The 19,952-nt window shown below is 44.3% G+C and overlaps 1 protein-coding gene across 1 annotated transcript in view; it reads left to right on the top strand.

Moving 5' to 3' along the window:
• The window catches only part of DYNC2LI1 (dynein cytoplasmic 2 light intermediate chain 1), an 809,324-nt gene that overhangs the window by 4,990 nt on the left and 784,382 nt on the right, over window positions 1-19,952 (top strand). The window lies entirely within an intron of this gene.

Genomic DNA, 19,952 nt, shown 5'->3' with positions numbered 1-19,952 from the left:
GTGTGGGGGAGGACAGCGTTTTATATAAGGGTGGCTGTGGCCCCCTTTGGCCACCCCTTGGTGGCGCCTCTGACCCAGGTGGTGGCTCTTATTCTCTCTTTGCTGGGCCATGGGCTGAAATGTTTCAGGGCCGGGGGCCTGTCAATTAAGCAGTTGGTGGCATAATACTCCTGGCCAGATCTGGCTGTAGATGTGCAGGGGCCAATTTGAACATGCTGTTTTGGGGGCCTCCTTTGCTTAGAGTGGAAGACAGTCTCTCTTAGGCACCCGTGGGGTGCATACATTATAATGGAGACAAAGAAATACACCCATCGGTTAATAGCCGCCGATTACCTTTTGACAACGGTTCCTCCTTATCAGACCCTTGCTGACAAAGAAGGGTTTATAGATTTTCAATAGGTATTTAGTGTTTTAGCTCCCTGCTGGCTGACCGTCTAGTGATAATCGACAGATATTAAACCAGGGAGTATTTCTTTGTTTTAAATGTGCGCTTTTCAGAGCTTGCATTTTAAGCTTAATTTGCTGCAAACTTTCACTCTGCCACTTCCAAGTTATGGCTTGAAGGGCTGCAGTAAATACATTTTGTAATGTGAGCGCTGCAAAGTGCACATTTAAAGCACCAGAAGGAAAATATATAGAAAATCTATTGCAGCGTTATGCAACCAATGACTGGCAACATTGGAGCAGTTGCTGGGGGCCTGAGGTCCCTTTCAATTGAAAGAGTTGAAAGACCCTAGGCAGAGCAATGGGCGACGGATGAGTAAACGAACTGAGGGGGAAACACCAGGACTGCAGAGTGGACTTCCAATGGAATTTACACGGCGCACATGGTGGTTAGTAGGCAACACCCGCGTTTCCGTCCCAGGCCTGCCTGGAAGCATCCTGACCTTTTAAACAGGGGGAGGACAGCCAAGATGTTGGTTTCCCTCTGGTGGTGTAATAGTGTTTTTTTGCCTCCTCAGCGCCATAATTCACACTCATTATGGAGAAACATACAGGAAAAGGGCACCATCTGGAAGATGGTGCTTCCTTTTCTGCTGCTTCTTCTCCTGTCCGCTCACACAAGAGGAAGGGACATGAAAGAGTCTCAGAGGATCGTCTGGTGAAGATCTTCATAAGGACCATTGATGAAGAAGGGATCAAAGGCAGGAGAAGGCACAGGCATGATTCACACTCCTCGCTTCATCTTCGGAGTCTTTCCCATCTGTTTCCTTTGAAGGCTCTATGTCTTTAGGGGGAGAGAATCTGAAGGGCAAATATCTGGACAAAGAATAAGTGACCAATGTATTAATTCACGTGTACCATTACATGGGGTTTCCAGTGTCGGAACTTTCCACAGCTCCAACTGGGGGCACCAAAGGCCCCACCTCCCCACCAATTTAAACATACCATACAGGCAGGGCTTCCTCTCCTCACAGAGATGAAAGATAAAGTACTCAGGTGTGGACAACGCCAGACAAGACATCTGCTCCACGGTTCCTGGCTAAACTATACCTTATGAAGGGGGAAGATGCCCCTGACGATACAGATTAATGGCTCCCTCCAAAGCTGGTGGAGAGATCTTCTATGGCGCCAGAAGAAACCGTCAAGGATCCGACAGAGAGGAAGGTGGATGGGGTACTAAATAAAGCCTATGGGTGGGTCGCCATCTAGCCCAGATTGCTACCATATACTCTTCATATAAGACAAAGATTGTGCTAGGAGGGTTGAAAGCCGCAACACAATTGGTGGAGGATGGCTCTGACATCCCTTCCTGATTCTTCAGACAGTCAAAACCCAGGTGGAATTCATGTCAGATGTTGCTATGATCGGGTCAAGGCATCCGCAATGCTCATGAGTTGTTTGGTGGCTGGAAGGAGGAGACACCTACACACCAAGGACTGGAGAACAGATTCCCACCAGAAAAATATAGCAATGAGAATCCACTTTGAGGGACGAACGCTCTTTGGCGATACCCTGGAATAAATCTCTATACCTGCCTGCTATGAACAATGACTATGACCGGGGCATCCTTTTCATCATTGTTTCACACCATATGTGCTATGGCCCTGATTTGTAACTTTCTCCTCTTTCCATGACATTTTTCTTCTATGCTGTGTACAAATGCAGTGAAACCTCCAGGTCTGGGCATTATATAAATGTAATAAATAAATAAAATACATAAAGTTGCAGCAGGTATTCAAGGCTGATAAACATGCAAGGAAGTTCGGGAAACAGTCAGACCCAGGGCATCCCACGATCCTAAGCGGACTGTGAAACATGAGAAGCAGGGCACAGGTATTATCTGCACCCCATCACTGGTCAGATGTGACGACCCAGTTGCCCCCTCCAACAGAACAGTTAAGTCAAGTCCTGATGCCACGCCGGTGGGAGGTCCCCTCCGATTCTTCTGGACCCAATGACAAATTGGATTCTGCCCTGCAGAAGTACAAGGATAAGTGGAGGCTAAAATACCCACTCAGCTCTCACACTGCTACACAGTCATAAAGGTAAAACGGGAAAAGTTGAGACAAATACCTCATTCGCATTTTGTGGTAACGTTGACCGAAGGAAGGCTATACTCTCAAGAGTGGTGCGACTGAATCAAGTGTGTAAGGCAAGTAATAACCACACTGTTCTTTAAAAGAATATGTTCTTGTGTGCAAAAGGGATAAAAGTGACCTAACCAGTCTTTAGGGCCCAAAAATGGACTTGGGGGAGTGGGGGCAGTTAGCAGACAATAATTCTGATTCTTGATGACCCAGCAGCGTGGAATCAGACTTCATGGCGCTGTGTGAGCCATCCGAAAGTCAAGAGAGTGCAAAAGGAAGCAGTGGAGGGTCCTGGTTGTTCGAATGTGTTGAACGGTTCTTGAAAACGGCTCCAAGCAGTTCAAAGCAAAAACCACTAGGATTCGGCTGTATTGGCTCTGATGGTGTTCCAATACAGGGGCTCAGGGACAAGATGAGTCCTTGTATTCGGCCTCCCAAACACAAGGGAGGCTGGCACACAATTGCAGGGGTCCTTCAATACAGTGAGGTCTTGGGTACTGCTGAGGCTGGCAGAGAGGCACATCTTGTTGTAATTGGTTATTTATAACACGCTTAATACCCAGAGGTTCTAAGCGCAGACACAGGGATCAAACCTGTGTTGCTCTGCGTCGTTTTGCTTCCAAGTTGAGCGCGTTGCCCCTGAGCTATCCTCCCATGACTTCTGTTCTAGCAGCAGGTTAACCACCAATGGTCCCAGTGAGATGGTTAGGGGACAGAGCTCATCCCTGTCTTGGAACACATCCCTTCATTTGTACCCTCTGGAAAGGACTGCTCTCCCACCAGGCTACAAATGGAATCTTCTTCAATTGTTGGAGTCCAAAAGATGTTTCAAAGATGATTCCAAGAAATGGTGTGAGACCCCTTCATTTAAAGGTTAAAGTCCACAGGTATTTGGTCTAAAGATAGCGTGCTTTAGGGGTCCAATCTCTATTCTTGAAAGAAGTGGACTTTGCTCTTCTGACATCACACACAACGTGCTTTGCTCTAAAAGAAGTGGAGGGGACAGGAAGGAGAGGGAGGCAGAGAGAAACAAGGTGTTCGAATCCTTCCAAACTGTACAGAACTCTCCCTTTCTGCACTAAGTTTGGCCCCTTCTCTTCCCTTCTTAATACGATCAAAGGCCTTTTGACATGCTGCACCCTGGTATGAGGCTACTCCCTTAGGATGGGTGTGCTCCTTTGATGCATGGGCCCAGGACACCTGCCTGTTTTGTGGCTGTCTCTGGGGGAGGGTGTTAAGTACTCTCAGAAAGAGATCAAAGAAGGAGCATGGCCATTCAGGTTCATGTCCTGTCGCTTGGCAGAAGCAGACTGTCTGGCCAGAATACATATCACCTTCCACAGCTGACCTGCCATGTGTAATATCATATGGGATGTGGCTGCAATGATTATGAGCAGTGTCATGCACCATGCCCTAACTCTGGCATGCCTTATATATAGAGTTTAGCATGGGCTATAATCCTCATAGTTTTGGTACAGGGGTGCATATCTTAAATGCAGTCCCTGCGCTGTAGAGACTTGACTTTCATTGCAGCTGCCAAATGGGCACACATCACCTCTGAACTTGCTATGTGCCACTGGTAGAGCAGATACTGCAGATCAGGATACTAATCCAGCAGGTGTACACTATGCTTTTGGCATGGATCTTATGAAAGGGGAATCTGATTAGAAGATTATCCTTCATAGATGGAATTACCTGCATCATTTTATTAATAAACATAAAAAAAGGCAGGTCTTTCACACCTTTGCTGGATGGCAATTCATCACAACCCAGGTTTCTGGAGATGCCTTGGTCCACAGGCTAGTCTGTTGGGCAGGGTCGGACTGGGGTAGAAATGGGTCTGGGCATCCCCAAAAAAGTGGCCCACATTGGTGAATCGCAGAAATTGACAGCTTTGCAGAATACACTACTTTTGGGGACCACAGACTGTGACGCCATTAATAAATGGTGTGTGTGTGATGACATAGTCTGATTATTTACTAGTCACCTTCATTACTCCTTGTCTTGCTCTTCCTCGTCATAGGACTGACTTCACCTTCCCACACTACCCTCCTGTAATGTAGGGGACCATGATCATGGTGGGGAGATACCTGAGGATTGTGTATAAAGGAGAGGATATTGTACCGCCAGGAGGGAAATGAGGCAGGAGCATTGACTTGGAAGATGAGTCCTGTCATGAAGGCTGGGGCCACAGAGATAACTACTGGGGCAAGGAAGAGGGGTGTGGAGGTAATGGTTTTATATAGATAAAGCTGGAGACAAGCATTGTACACGCATCTCTGTTGGAAGCAGTCGGTGGGACTATGCTTTTTCGTTTGTTGTATATTCTCCACCCCATGTTGCTCTGCAGCACAGGGTGAAGTGAGGCAGAATGCTTGAGGTGATAGTCCGTCTGGCCAATGCTTGTGAGGCCTCAGGATTTAAGGGCAAAAACTAAAGCATGGGTTAAAGAGTCGATATTGGAGAAGTAAGTGACCTTGTCCTCCTGGTGAACATAAGCTTTCAGACTGGTCCCAATTGAAATCCAGGTTTTGTGCAATTTAAAATGTGTGCATTGCTCCTGACCAAATCATTTTATCCGACTGATCACTATCAGACAAAATTGTAAGTCTCTACTATTAAAGTGATTCAGTTCTTACATAACATGATGGCACATTCACAGCACTTTCTACTGCACTTGTAGCATCTGTAGATCCAGCATTCCTATCACTGTCTGGGCCAGTCTCAAATTGTCTGATGTGCTTTGTATGGATTGGTAAAAGAACACATGCATCCCTCTACTGGAAAAAATATTAGGACCCATAACAAGTAGTGCGTCATTAATGAATTACTTTTGATTTCCAAGTGAAGAAGATGGTGAAAACAGCATATGATCTCAGGTACAAGCCTGCAGCTGCTATCTTGTTTTAAACAGAATATTTTTTCTATGAATCGGTTGTATCTCCATGTGTCGTGCTCAGTCTCGTACGCACACTACATACACACACAGACAACCACACACAAACCCTCACATCACCCTCTCTGCTTCGTACAGTTAATAATAAATGTAAGCACCATAGCACATGTGTTTGTAGAGATTGAGAGCTAGATCGTAAACCATCAAGAAGGACAAGACTGCAAATCGATGGATGCATAGATCAAAAGTGTCGAAGGTAGTCAGATGAAACAGATAGATTGACAGATTCATCCAGTCTAGATAAATAGCAGCTACATAGATTTCAACATCATATTGCCTGGAGATAAGATGTTTATGAACATCATTTTAATCCAAAACTGCCTGCACTGGTATAGCGTGAACAAAGAACATTGATTTTACAGAACTCTTTCCACATTCTGAAGCAACTTTAGGTGATGGCGGCTGCAGTTTCTGAAATAGTTCTACCTAATTTTTCATATTAAAACCTATGGCAGTCAGGTAATGGAAAATGTCTGTGCTGTGCAGACTAGTGGCTCTAGTGCCACATACTTAAACAAAACAATTTCCCTTATGGATACCTATATAATAGTTCACTTATGCATATGTGGGAAAAAGCACAGTAACGAATTGGAAAATCTTGTTAGTTAATATATGTTTTGACATTCGGACCGGTACGTTTTTTGCAAAACACTGAAATGTACGTCCCAAAAAATGTGCGATATCTGGGTCCGCTCTGCTGACCTATTTCCCTGTTCGCTCCGCGGACGGAAGTGTCATTGGATCGCAGTACGGCGTTGTGTCGGAGAATTTTGGACGTGGCCTGTGGTTGGCTGGAGTTAAGCGTGCTGTGCATCAACGGTTTTTGGGAAAGCCGCCATGGTGTATCGGAGGACAGTGCAGCGGCGGAAGGGTCTGGAAAATGTACCTGTACGCCTTGTGTTTATGGCAAGAAGGGAGGGAATGGCTGGGGGAGTGAGAAGTGGTTTATATGTGACATATGCAGGCTAGTATTTTCTGTGGTGATTGGAGGCAGCTGTCGTAACAGTCTTTTAGCTTCTGTTGCGACCTGTTTGTGGCAAACTCTTTTCGTGGTGAGTTGTGTCAGGTCATTTGCAGATGGGGAGTGAATTGCACATGACATAGGTTGGGAGGGAGCGCGGGTGGTGGTGGTCTACGGATGGAATGCGGTAGTTGGGCACACGGAGGCATGCATGGGTGAATGAAGGTGTGGTGGGTCACAGTACTTTGTGAATGGGAGTGAGTACGCCTATAGTATGTGAATGAAAATGTATAGGGGTGCAGGAGAGAGTGTTTTCTTTCTACATTGTGTTAACTGTTGCAATTTGTTGCTGCATAGCTACATGGTGGTGTGCAGGTTGGGTAGGACTGCTGGTGGCATTGGTGTGTATGTCGATGGTCGTAGTTGGTGAAATGCATGGTGGCATTACGTTGCTGTAGGTATGTTCAAGGCTTATGCTGTGTGCAGAATTGTTGAAGTAGGCCGAATGTTGTGAAAATGTTGTGGTTGGTGACACAATACTTTGTGAATGGCTGTGGGTAGAGGTCGTGGAGTATGTGGCATGTTTGTGCATTCTGTTAAGTGCGACCTATGTTCGTGATTGGGTGTTTTATGGTGTGGGGGAGTTGGGGTGAAGTGCTGCTACCTACGTGTGGCACGTTTGTGCAAAATGGTAGCTGCCCACATGGCCATTATGTTAACTGTTGCCATTTGTTGCTGCATAGCGCCACGGCGGTGTACAGGTTTGGTGGGAGTGTTGGTGGCAGTGGTATCTATGTGGATTGTCGCAGTTGCTGATATGGAGACATGCATGGTAGCATTACGTTGCTGTAAGTTTGTTCAATGCCTAGACTATTGGATGCACAAAGTATTGTGCCACTGCCAACCTACCCACAATCTGTTTGCAACAGTGGCCTATAACAGCTAACATGTGCTCCACACCCATTCTTTACATGTCACCACCCTCTAACTCATGCACATTGAAAAATACATTACTGCCGTGCGTGTCCTCAAGGCCTTGCACAAAATGTATTTTTCAATGACATGTAAAGAATGGGTGTGGAGCACATGTAAGCCGTTATAGGCCACTGTTGCAAACAGATTGTGGGTAGGTTTGCAGTGGCACAATACTTTGTGAATGGTAGTGGGAACGCCCATAGTATGTGATTGAAAGTGCACAGGGAGGCAGGGGGGAGTGTTTTGTTTGTACATTATGGTAACTGTTGCAATTTGTTACTGAATAGCTCCGTGGCGGTGCCCTGTGGTTGGAGATGCTGCAGTGAAAAGGCATGTTGTGTGGGCACTGGGTGCAATGCTTGCATACTGTTGGTATGTTACAGGGTATGGTTGAAGGGCATCTTATATGTGCTTGGATAGTGTGCTGTGTGCACAATGCTTGCAGTATGGGCAATGTTGTAAACATGTTGTGTTTACGTTGCCAGTGAAACAATCCTTTCTGAGTGGAAGTGGGTAAGACTATAGTATGTGAATGAAAGGACGCAGGGGTGCCGGAGACAGTGTAATGTTTATACATTATGGTAACAGTTGTATGTAATGAGTATGTCCATTGCAGTGTCGAGGTTGGTTAGGAGTGCCAGTGGTGCATATGTGCATAGTGGTAGTTGGTGATACGCTGATGTGTATTGTTCAATTACAGTGGGGGGAATGTGTGCAAGGAGCAGACCTATTGGAACAATGCAGTTTTGGCAGTGTATGAGGCAAAGGGTGGTGATCTTTGGAGAATGCTTGTGGAGCACATTGTCAACGTGCTACAGCAGCACAAGTGAGTTGCAAAGTGTGTATTGTGCATTCTATGGTTGTGGTGATAGTTGGAACATGCTACAGTATTTGGTGTGGCAGGAGGTGGTGCAGTGAGAAATTGGCTAGTGTGGCCACAGGGTGCAATGCGTACGCAATGTGAGTATGAAATGGGTATGGTTGAAGGGCAGCTTATATGTTGTTGGTTACTCTGCTGTGTGCAGATTTATTGAAGTAGGTCCAATGTTGTCAAGGTGGTGTGCATAGGTTGGCAGTGACGCAATAGTGTGTGGATGGGAGTGCGTAGGGGTGGTGCAGGCTGCGCTATGTTCGTGGCTTCTGCTAAGTGTGACAAGTTTTCGTGAATGGGTGTTTTATGGTTTTGGGGAGATGGGTAGAACTGCTGCTACGTATGTAACGTTTATGAATAATGTTAGGTGCCCATATGGTCGCTTGCTTGGATGTGTAGTATTGTGGTGGGTGTGGAAAGGGTTGCAATGTTGTGTGCAAAGGTAAAGGTGTGCCGGGGGCGTGTTAGGATGTTTGTGGATGCTGCAATAGTGCCTCCTTTTGCAGATGTTTCTGGTGGAGAGCCTTTGCAATCAATCGTAACGTGTACTGAGAGTGTTTAACGGTAAATAAGGAGTGGTGTATAGAAATGACAGTGTACAATGCAGAAGTTTTGTATGTGATTGATGCATGGGCGGTTGGAAATGTGACAGCACCCAATTTGTGGAGTGCTGCAAAAAGTGACCGTGCAAAGAGCTGTAGATGGGAAAGCGCTTGTGCACATCCTCCCTTTATGAGCAGGGTGGAAATGGGAATGGAATTGTGGGAAATGGGCAATTAGGAGTTTAGGGCGTGGTTCATAGGAAGGGGCGGTACCAGTTCTTCACAATAACCACCTTAGTGCGTAGGAGGTCACCCCGGCCCCCCCCTCCTATTCCCCTCCCCCCCTTACCCCTCCTTCCACTGAGTAAATTGTTCTAAATACTGTACCACTGGTTTGTTTCCTGTTTCTAAATTATGTTTCATTATTACTGTACCTGTTGTTTTTCTGTAAAGCGCTTTGGTGTAAAGCGCTATATAAACTCAATTAACATAAACATAAACAATACTGTGTCGTGAGGGTGGTCGACATGGAGAGACGCACAGTGCTTATCGTCGGTGATACCTTTTGTGTGCCATTTGCACAGGTGTTGCGTGCAAAGCGGCGTTGCTGGTAATTTCGGGTTGGAAGGAGTGGACACTTTCTGGGCCTGTCAGGGTGACTGCAGTTTCGGCAGGATAGTTCGCCTTTGCAGATATGTGGTGTCCGTCACGAACATGGACTGTGTCGTGGTGCACTATGGAAGTGCTCATTTGGGTTGCATGTCATGTGGACGATTAATCCGTCGCCACATGTGGGCCGCACCCCTGTAAAACTGGAACAGTTCTTGTTCCCTTTGCATTATCTTCTCTGCAGCTCTACTTCATTAGGTTACTGTTAAATAGGCTTACACGCATCCACCAATTGCATTAAAGCCGTCATCATCGAACACTGTCACTGCTGTACAACACTTGAAATGAAATGTACCGGTACACATTTACAGTACAAATGTTGTGCCATTTCAAAGCACGTCCACTACAAAGTTCAATTAAAGTATGCACGAATTCTCCATCCGCATACATCCACATAGCCACCCAGGATGTGGCACGTGCCATCCTGAAAGTACTGCGTAATCCACTACCTTTTCGTGATAGTGAAGGTTGGGCGAGGGGGGTGTTAAACAATATGAAAATGGGCAGGGGATTCAGTCTTCCAGCATATATGTATAAAGTGTTTGTTTTTTGGGGGGGGGGGTTTTATGCATCACTGCATATGCATCACTGCGGTCAGCAACCTCATCAGTAGACGGATTAATCGTCCACATGACATGCAACTGACCGCAGTGATGCATATTTTTCCTACTGCCAAGGTGGTTTTCTCATGCATAACACTAAGAGCAGTGTGGGTCCATGACGGTGTAATTTGCCCCCAGCCAGCGGTCGGAAGGTGTGTTGTAAACAGAATTATGCGTCAGTTTATGTAGACTGCTGGCATGTTCTCCACCCACTATGAGATCATGAGGTTGCAGAATATGCAGTGGTTCCGTAGAAATGGCATTTATTTAGGAGCCATTGGCAATGCTGTTTTTTTCACACTGTGCAAGAAGCATTGACCAGAATGTTGTAAAAATGTGAGGATAGGCTAACAGAAACGCATATAAAGATAAAATACAAAAAAGAATTGCTCGCATGCACTTAAAAAAACCCCCCCAAAAAACAAACACTTTATACATATATGCTGGAAGACTGAATCCCCTGCCCATTTTCATATTGTTTAACACCCCCCTCGCCCAACCTTCACTATCACGAAAAGGTAGTGGATTACGCAGTACTTTCAGGATGGCACGTGCCACATCCTGGGTGGCTATGTGGATGTATGCGGATGGAGAATTCGTGCATACTTTAATTGAACTTTGTAGTGGACGTGCTTTGAAATGGCACAACATTTGTACTGTAAATGTGTACCGGTACATTTCATTTCAAGTGTTGTACAGCCGTGACAGTGTTCGATGATGACGGCTTTAATGCAATTGGTGGATGCGTGTAAGCCTATTTAACAGTAACCTAATGAAGTAGAGCTGCAGAGAAGATAATGCAAAGGGAACAAGAACTGTTCCAGTTTTACAGGGGTGCGGCCCACATGCTAGGAGGCGCACGTGCAAAATTCTGCCCTTTACACCACCTTGCCCAATTGCCATGGCAGTGTGGGGATTAGCCAATCGGGTAGTATGGCTGTGGTTAACAGGAAGGGGAGGTGAAATGGTTGCACATTATACTCTGCGTACTGAGGGTGGCTGACATGGCGAAACGTATTGTGTTGACTGTAGGTGATCCCTTTGTAATAGATCTGCACAACTATGCCCTGCAAAGAAACTTTGACGGCAATTTTGGTTTGGAAGGAGTGGACGCATTGTGGAAAGCTGTGCATGAGTGCCATTTCGTCGATATGCATGCACTTTGCAAAGACCTTGCCACGTTTCCAGTAGTAGGTTATCGTAATTCATTACGGCGGCATGCATATGGGTTACCTGCCTTGCTTACGTTTGTTCCGTAGACTGAGGAAGTTGCTGGGTGTCGTGAGGAAGCTTTTTCCCACCGCCAAGGTGCTTTTCTCATCTATAATACAGCGAAGAGTATGGCCTACTGCTCATGGATGTTGTTCCGAGCCAGACGAAGGAAGGTATTACAAACCCAGAAAGGTAGAGCTCCACTAAGTAAAATGCGCTGCTAGACTCCCAACATTTAAAAGAAACTGTCAATAAGATGACTGAATGTGATCCAAAAAAAAAGCAAAAACATGCAGGTGTATGTCCAATGTATCTTGTATTCAAATTTTTGTCATCAGCCAGAATGATTTGCCGACACGTGTTTCGACCTTCTGCTGTCTTTTTCAAGGCAAAAAAATCTAATTGAAGTTTTGCTGATTCAGCTACTGTGCTGAAAATAATTTTGGAATTAGTCCAAATGTCATCTCCAAAGAACCTGAAAATAACTGTTCTACTGACCGACTGTGATATAAATGTGTCAAGTCACTGCAGAGCTCCAGCGTTTATTATGAAGCACAGATCTGCATCTCGAAGAAGAGAATAAAGTCTCCTGCCCATGTTATAACGTTTACATAATCACTCGGATGCTGCTCGGTACCGTGTCGAAGGAAGGTGTCTCATCAACAGAAGCATGTACACTTTTCTGTCCACTTGTGGAATGTTCGTCTGCAACAGTGATCTTATTACTTGTGGAAATGCAGAGTTTTTCCAAGAAAATGGCATTTTGTTGTCATCCATTGGCAATGCAGTTTTGTTTGCTCGTCTACAGGATGCAGTGAAGAGTTTACTGAACTAATGTGCGTAGAAGAAAACACAAAAGCTACTAAAAACAGCCAAAAAAGGTGTTTTTGTAGGAGGATCTACACTGGGGAACGGGTCTCGACATACTTGGTGACCAGCACGTGCCACATTCGACGCTCCTCACCATGCTGGCCTATGGAAATGGGACTGTAGCGATTGTCCTATAATGTGCTGCTCAGTGTGTGCGTCAGAGGAAAGCATGCCAATAGGAAGAAGGACTCCTCCGGCTTTACTGGGTTCGGCCCTGGAGGTACTTGGAGAAAGGCACTTGTCACATTCTGCGTTTGTGAGCATGCTGGCCAATAGAAATGGGACTATGGCCTTTGGACAATCAGGTGCTTTGGGTGTATGTCACATGAAAGGAAGGCATTCACTTTCCCCATTACTTTGTGTACTGCGGTTGGCAAACATGGCAAGACGTACAGTTTTCGTCGTGGGTGATCGCTTTGTGGAAGATCTGTGCGTGTATGCCCTCCATGAAGACATGTCTGGCAATTTTGGTTTGGAGGGAGTGGACGCTTTGTGGAGTAATGTCGAATTGTGCTGTTTTGGCGGACTGTTTCTAGAATGTCGAAGCGTGGCCTCTTATGGGTTACATGCCTTGTTCCTGTGTGTTCCGTCAACTGAAGATTATGATGAAAGCAGTGCAGCGCTTTTTTCATACTGCCATGGTGCTTTTCTCATGTATACCCCCGAGAATAGTGTGGAAGTATTCCAATGATTCCTGTCGCTAGCCAGAGGTCGGAAGGGGTCTCATCAACAGAAGCATGTGTGAATTCTTAAGTGCTGCTGGGATGTTCTACTGTGAGAATGAGAACATTGGTTCCTGATACATACACCTTATCACGACAAATGGGGGTGTCTTTGTCGTACAGTGGCAAGGAAGTGTTGTTTCGCAATCTACACACTGCACTGAAGAGCCTATTGTAAGAACGTGAGCTAACGTTGAAAACACACATGTACGTATCAAAACAGCAAAAACAGTGTTTCTAGGGAAGCAGCTTTAAAAAAAGAAAAAAAAACACAAACAATGACCCCAAAAGTTCTTTTCAGAGCCAGCACAGCTAACGACGTCCACTCCCCTGGTTCACTGTTATTCCCCCACTCCTGCTTGCCCAGCACGACAATCCCACAAATATTGCGATAGTTGCAGGGTGGCACGTGTTACATACACCCCTTTTGCAGATGACGCTCATAGAAATGGGCCTGCAGACACTACGGAATTGGGTAACAAAGTTTGTGGGTGTGGTGTGTACGGGCAGACTGTGCTACACTGTGTATTTGTGGACAGAAATGCAGAGGGTGCGGCTATGGCTGTGTGTTTCACGAGGCACAGCATGCAGGTTTTAGGTGATTCCGACAAACATTGACTGAAAGTGAATGGAAAACTGTGTAGTGGCTACTCATTTTGCAATCTATGATGTGAATGTGTAGTGCTATGGAGTAGCTACAATGAAGTGCCTGATTTTGGTTTCTCTCTGTGACACTTTGGTGGCAAGCAAGCATGCCGATATTATTGTTGTTGATTGTGCAGGGAAAATTGCACAGCGTGTTACACAAGTTTCAGTGCCGTTTGCGATCAAGGAGGCACTTGCTCAGTTCATGCGTTTGTTTCCGATCTTTTGCATACGTTTTTACCGCATTATGCAGTCACCGATGTGGGAGCGTCATTTTCCATTTGGTCCGTGAATGCAGACATTGCGGTACATTGCAAAGAAGTGTATTTCTGCCTTTCTTTGACATGTGCCAATGACATACTTTTCACAGCACAAATACCTTTCGTCAGCTATAACGTTCATCTTAGTATGCATGCCATCCAGATTTTTGGACAACGCCTCTACATTGGTTTGGTGCCCTTCTTGAAAGTATTCATACTTATTTGTAGTTAGTGTTGTGCTGCGAGTCTCTTGAAAAAGCTCTGCAACAAGTAAACAAACCTATTTGTACAGCGACACCCTTTCTAACCGATTCCACTACAGTGTCTCCCACACTGCCACGTGTCTAGCCGTGAATGTGTGCATTGGCAATTCCGTTGTTGATATGTGAAAGGTGCTTTCTTTATTTACCTTTTTGTTCCTTTCCCAGTTCATTTTCATTTATCATGCTGTTCTCAGACACGCCACAGAAGGAACAACAGCAAAGGTCAGGTACAGAAGGGGCAGCACCTACCTGGAGACTATAGGGGACGTGCTAGGAGACAGAATTATTGGGTGGCTCTCACGTTCATAAGCGCCAGTCATTGTAATGCTTCCGTAAGGACCGTTCCACGCACTTCGAAGTACCTTTCCTGTGTACAGTGGTGCGTTCCAGTACATGCACAATCCGATGCCCTTTGCTGGGTAAGGGTCTGTAGTGTGTCACATGGTCTGCTAAGGTTGTTTTAGAGCTCCTGCCCTACAGGAGTGCCCCTCTTGTTGCCCATAGCAGTTGTGGTTTATGTTGTACATGAAAGTAGGATATGTAATTGTTGGAAGGGTGTGCTTTCATTTCAATTGTCGTCACATCCAGTATAACCACTTAATGCTACGCCATTAGTGTTGGGGGTAGCATTCACGGATATGCATAGATTGTGGAATACAAGAATGTTTACAACACTGGCAAACACAGCTTCATTACGTGCAGCAGGAAGCCATTTATTGTGTGCGACCCATGCAGCTAACACGCTTTCTTACCACCACTAAGGTTGCTTGCGCTCTGCATATTCTGCTGTTTTTTTATTTGCCTTTACATGCACTAGTATATTGTCATGAATGAGATTTGTGATGCCATCTTTGATGTCATGGGTGTTAGTCCTTGCAGTTCACACTGGTGGCACGAGTTATGGTTGCTTAGCTTACCATAACTGTCGAATTACGTGGGTTTTTCAGTTTTACCTGTAACCATAATGTCCCTGTAACAACGTTTTTCCATCGAATTGCATAGGTTTTTGCTAGTGCAACTTAACCAGCACGTCCCTTTAACAATGTTTTTGTTAGTGCATTTTATCATTTCTATCTATAATCTTCACTAAGAGCCACAAAGAGATGTTACAGGTCATATGGCTCCCTATTTAATCTTTTCTTAATATACATACAATAGTTCCTTAATAACCAGGGAATGTTTTAACGGCTTAAATGTAAACACAATACGTGGGGTTTGGAACAATTCTAGCCTCAAGGACAGGTTTTATCCATTGTTTCTCACCTGTTTTTAAGTTCTTTTCCATTTTTCGTTGTTTTGTCCCAAGTATTCCTTTTTAGGAAACTATTTGTAATGCCATTTTGAAATGTGGAGGCTGTTGACAGTGCTGTACTGCCTTAATTGTTCTGTTGTTGAACAATTCTTACGCTACGTCTTGGGCTCTTATGAAATTTCTCAAAGTGGCAGTGAAACTTGTAGAGAAACATTTAAATGGTCTAACGAATGACTGAATTTTGTGTCTGCCTCTCACTGGGAAGAGCATTTTTTCTTTCCTTTACTTTTACCAATGTGGTTTCACATTTTTTTTTAAATCTTTAATATTTATTTTCCATGTTTTAAAAGATTGAAGTAATGTAATAACATGTATATGTTTGGTGGGATGTTTTTATTTCTATTTTTAAAACTTGTTTTGATGGTTAAATGGGGCTTTTGTATTGTATAATATATGGATGTTTTTTGTATGTACTTTTATGGGATTCACTTCTGAAAATCAAGTATTGCACTGAGTATTGCCTAACATGAGCAAAACAGTTAACTGAAGATAATTAGTATTGAGAATTCAGAGCATCAACTATGCAAACACATTTTACACAATTTCAATTTGATTAAACTTCTGAAAAAATTGCTAAATTGAGAGAAAAAAAAGAACAAAAGTTTTTACCTCTTGGGTAATTTGTGCCATGGGTTTGTTGACTGTACATATTTGTTCAAATATTGCCAAGATATTCAGCCTGCTAGACAGTATCATCAATATACCAAAAATATTTCATCTGACCTCAACTGTAATCTTCCTAGGTTTAATAGAAATAGGTACTGACTACTAAACACTGCAAAATGTTTAATTTACAACAAAATTATTTCAAAACCTCAATTAATGCATTTTTGGGTAGAGGGTCATTACCTGGACTCCTCTTATGGAAGGAGATTTATTAAAGACTGATGTTGGAAAAATGATGGTATATACTTTGGTGAATGCTTGATGATTATCCTGATTGAACGTCACTCAGGTTTTAATATAAGAGAATTCAATTAAAGAGTGAAGAGTAACCTAAAAGGACCACATTTGTGGATAATATTTTTTTTTTAAATTTAATATAATTTTATAATGATATTTTTCTATGATACATACCCAGATTTGGATCCAATGATTGCTCCAGACAGAACACAGCATCTGACACACAGACAAGCGTAATATTTTGGGAAAATAGGGTGATCAAGGTATATGCCTGTTCGGTGCGAGGGAGTGAAGACAATGACGGGGGGGAAACAAATGAACACACTTACCGACTGCTTTGGCGGCCATATCAGAGGTTGACCCAGCTGCAGTAGTGGAGCCAGGGGGGAAGGGCGGTCGCCCCACCTGGCTCCACCCTGGTGCACCCCCCCATACTGCCCGCAGGGCTGGCACTCAGTCAGGACTTGCACTGACTGAGCGACAGCTCTGATTTAAAAAAAAAAAAGACCCTCTGTCTGGAATGCAGCATGCCACTCACAGGATTTCTGTGGCGACCGTGCTGGCATTGCTACACACAGCGCTGGCATGCCCAGCAAGTTCTGGGTGCACCAGCACTGTGCACCTGCATTCATCGCATGTGCTGCCTATCCGTCTGTAGTGCCCCTGTCCTCCAGAAAAAGTGTTGTTTTTGTATGTATGTATTTACGTATCTATGTGTGTATATGTATATATACATATTGTCTGTGTGTTCATGCCATGAATGACTGAGTCTAGTGGTGCATGTATGTATACATGCATGTCTATGTTGGAACAGTGTGTGTGTGCATGTGCAGTTATTGAATTATCTCTGCAAGGCATTTACAATGACCAACCATAACATGGTTGGTCACTGTAAATGGCTTGAGGAGACTGCTGGCATAGTTATTTATTGTGACCATTACTGACATAGATTGGTTGGGAAACCCATCTGTGCCGGTAAAGGTCAATGTAAGCAAATCACATGTATGAAGCTGCTTCAACTTTCACGCATTACCATTACTGACATAGATAAGGTTGTCCCATCTATGCCAGTAATTGTCACTTTAAATCACATGCATGATGCGATTCAGTCTTTACATATGATTTAAAATGACCATTAGTGTCATAGTTAGGTTGTCCCATCTATGGCAATAATGGTCCTATCTATGCCAGTAATGGTCAATTTAAATCATATGCATGTAGTTCTGCTGCCTTCATACATGTGATTTAAAGTGACCATTCGCGGCAAAGATAGGTGTTGGCCTGGGGCAGCTTGTCCATAATCGGTGTGGGGGTGCCGTCACCCCAGAACTCTCACCCATTCAGGCGGCGCTGCACCAACACAGCAGCGCTGCCTCAGCTGATGGAGCGCTCCTGGACTGGCTTGAATTGTCAAAGGGAAACCATACCCCAGTTGCACATGTCCAATGGCCATGCAAGGCCAGGGCGTTTTGCTTCCCCAAACTTGCATGGTCCTTTGGGGAAGCAGGTTGGCTTACTGCATGCTTGTATGTGTGTGGGGGTTATGTGCACTTGTGCATCCCCGCACATACAAAGGGAGCAGGGCACCGGCTCCTGCATGCATGTGCAGGAACTAGGAAGAGTGCTTCCAGGTTCCTGTTCTTGCTGTACTTGAGATGGAGGTGACGGCGAGTCCATTAGGATCAGGGCTGCGTGCAGATAAGATTTCATTTTTGTATGTATGTCAATGAGTGGGAGTATGCATATGGTTGCACATGTGAATGTGTTGTGTGAATGTGTATTCACATGTGTGTTTGTGCTGGGCCAGGGAGCGGGTGTCCAGGGTGGGGCGCGTTAACACATTTTCTACTGGGCATCTTTCTTAGGTGCCCAGTAGAAAATCATTATCCTTTCTTTTATCAACCGGCGGTTGATAAAAGAAAGGATGTTGTGTTATTACTTGGCTAGACTGGCATTTTGGGACAACCAGTCTGGCCCTTTCTTACAGTGACGGAATATATTTATTCAATTTAGTCCTCAGTCTCAGTTCCCTACAAATAACTCACTGTCCCTACAGAGAAACTCATTATCCCTCAATTAGATGTTACTCGCCCTGGTGGTGCGCTGATGTATCTCCTATCAAGGTTAGGGGATAGAAGAGGAATCTCGCCCTATCCTCTCTCACTGCTTTACTAATCTACTAAAACTAGGTGCACACTCCTGCTGGAAGTCAATCTGACTGCTTTAATACTATTGCTTCCATTTCGTGTGACTTATCAAAACGCTAAAAAAGCAATACCATGTGAATAGTAGTTTTATTCAATATGTGTCTCAATGTTGATTCATATTGCTAAGAAATAAAAATAAATGACGATGTAATTTTTACAGGCCCAATTTTGTTCTCTATGGATACAGGGGATTAGTGTCGTCAGTCCAATCCACTCCTTGTCTACTGGTTTCAGCGGAATCGGACCTAATCTCCGCTTTCTTCAGGACTTTCACTTGGCAGCTATTATCAAAGAGAAAATGTTTTAAAAAGACCATCTTCTCAGTTGTTGTCTTGCACTCCGTCTTTCACTGTGGGGACATCACAATTTTTCTTCTTTCCTTCCCTAAAAGGGAATATATATACAAAAGGGGACTATCAATACTTTACATGTCTAAAGGTGTTTGTGTTGCAGCTGACACAAAGAGGAAGGCTTACCTCTCAGGATGTCTAATCAGTGGCAGTGTGTCATTCCTTTTGTGTTATCAGATCTATATCAGTTATTTTTCTTCTCTGGAGGGATATCATCTGTGGGTAAATAATACCTACTTACTATGATTTCACAAACCTCATTCCAGCATTCGCTATCTCTCATATATGATCCTTGCTAGAGATGATCATAATACTCACTCCAGGGGTGGTATTCTTGTCTTTAAATGTCTGTGTCCCAAAATGATCTGGATTTAGAGCCCGGTCTGGTGTTTAGGTAGCCGGTGCTGTTTCAACAGGATACAATGCCCTGTGTCCACTTTTCAACACCTAGTCAAAAAGAGGGGAAAATTATGTATCTGTCCAAATTTTTAATCCCTTGATGTATTAGGCTTGCATACAGCATGCGTGACTCACACTGACAAATCATCCTCAGTGTCTTAGACTGTAATAAATTGCAAGTACCCATGGTGTAGTACTGCTGTATAGACTTCAGGTGAGTTGTATCAATATGCATTTGTGCGTTATCCATTTGATTAGTTTGCCACCATATGTGGCTTATTAGCCTGACACTTACTACAGTGGTCACTTGTACTGTTTCCTAATGCGTCTTGCACATTATAGAGGTCAAATACACATCATTACGTGCGTGGGGGTATTGTTTTGATCCCTCCGCTTGTGCCCGCTGTAACACGCGTGGTGCATCATAATTAGCCAAATTCGTGTTGTATTGGTCGCTTATACTCCCTCCTAATGCGTTTCGCACTTTAACGGAGTAAATTACACATCATTATGTTTGAGGTGTATTCACCGATACTCACGGCTATGCCTGCTGTGTCTTGCGCTATACCCGGATGTGCAGTCAAGTTCGACGGGCCTAACTGCTCGTGTTATAGGCGCCAGGATGTTTTATTCAGAACTACGTCTGACACGAAAATAATAATCATTCGACTGTGCTCTTACCTCTGTTTTCTATTGGAGCAC

Source organism: Ambystoma mexicanum, chromosome 4q, assembly GCF_040938575.1.
Source record: "Ambystoma mexicanum isolate Mex_15411 chromosome 4q, UKY_AmexF1_1, whole genome shotgun sequence".
Lineage (NCBI taxonomy): Eukaryota > Metazoa > Chordata > Amphibia > Caudata > Ambystomatidae > Ambystoma > Ambystoma mexicanum.
This window is presented reverse-complemented; position numbering and strand designations above follow the sequence as displayed.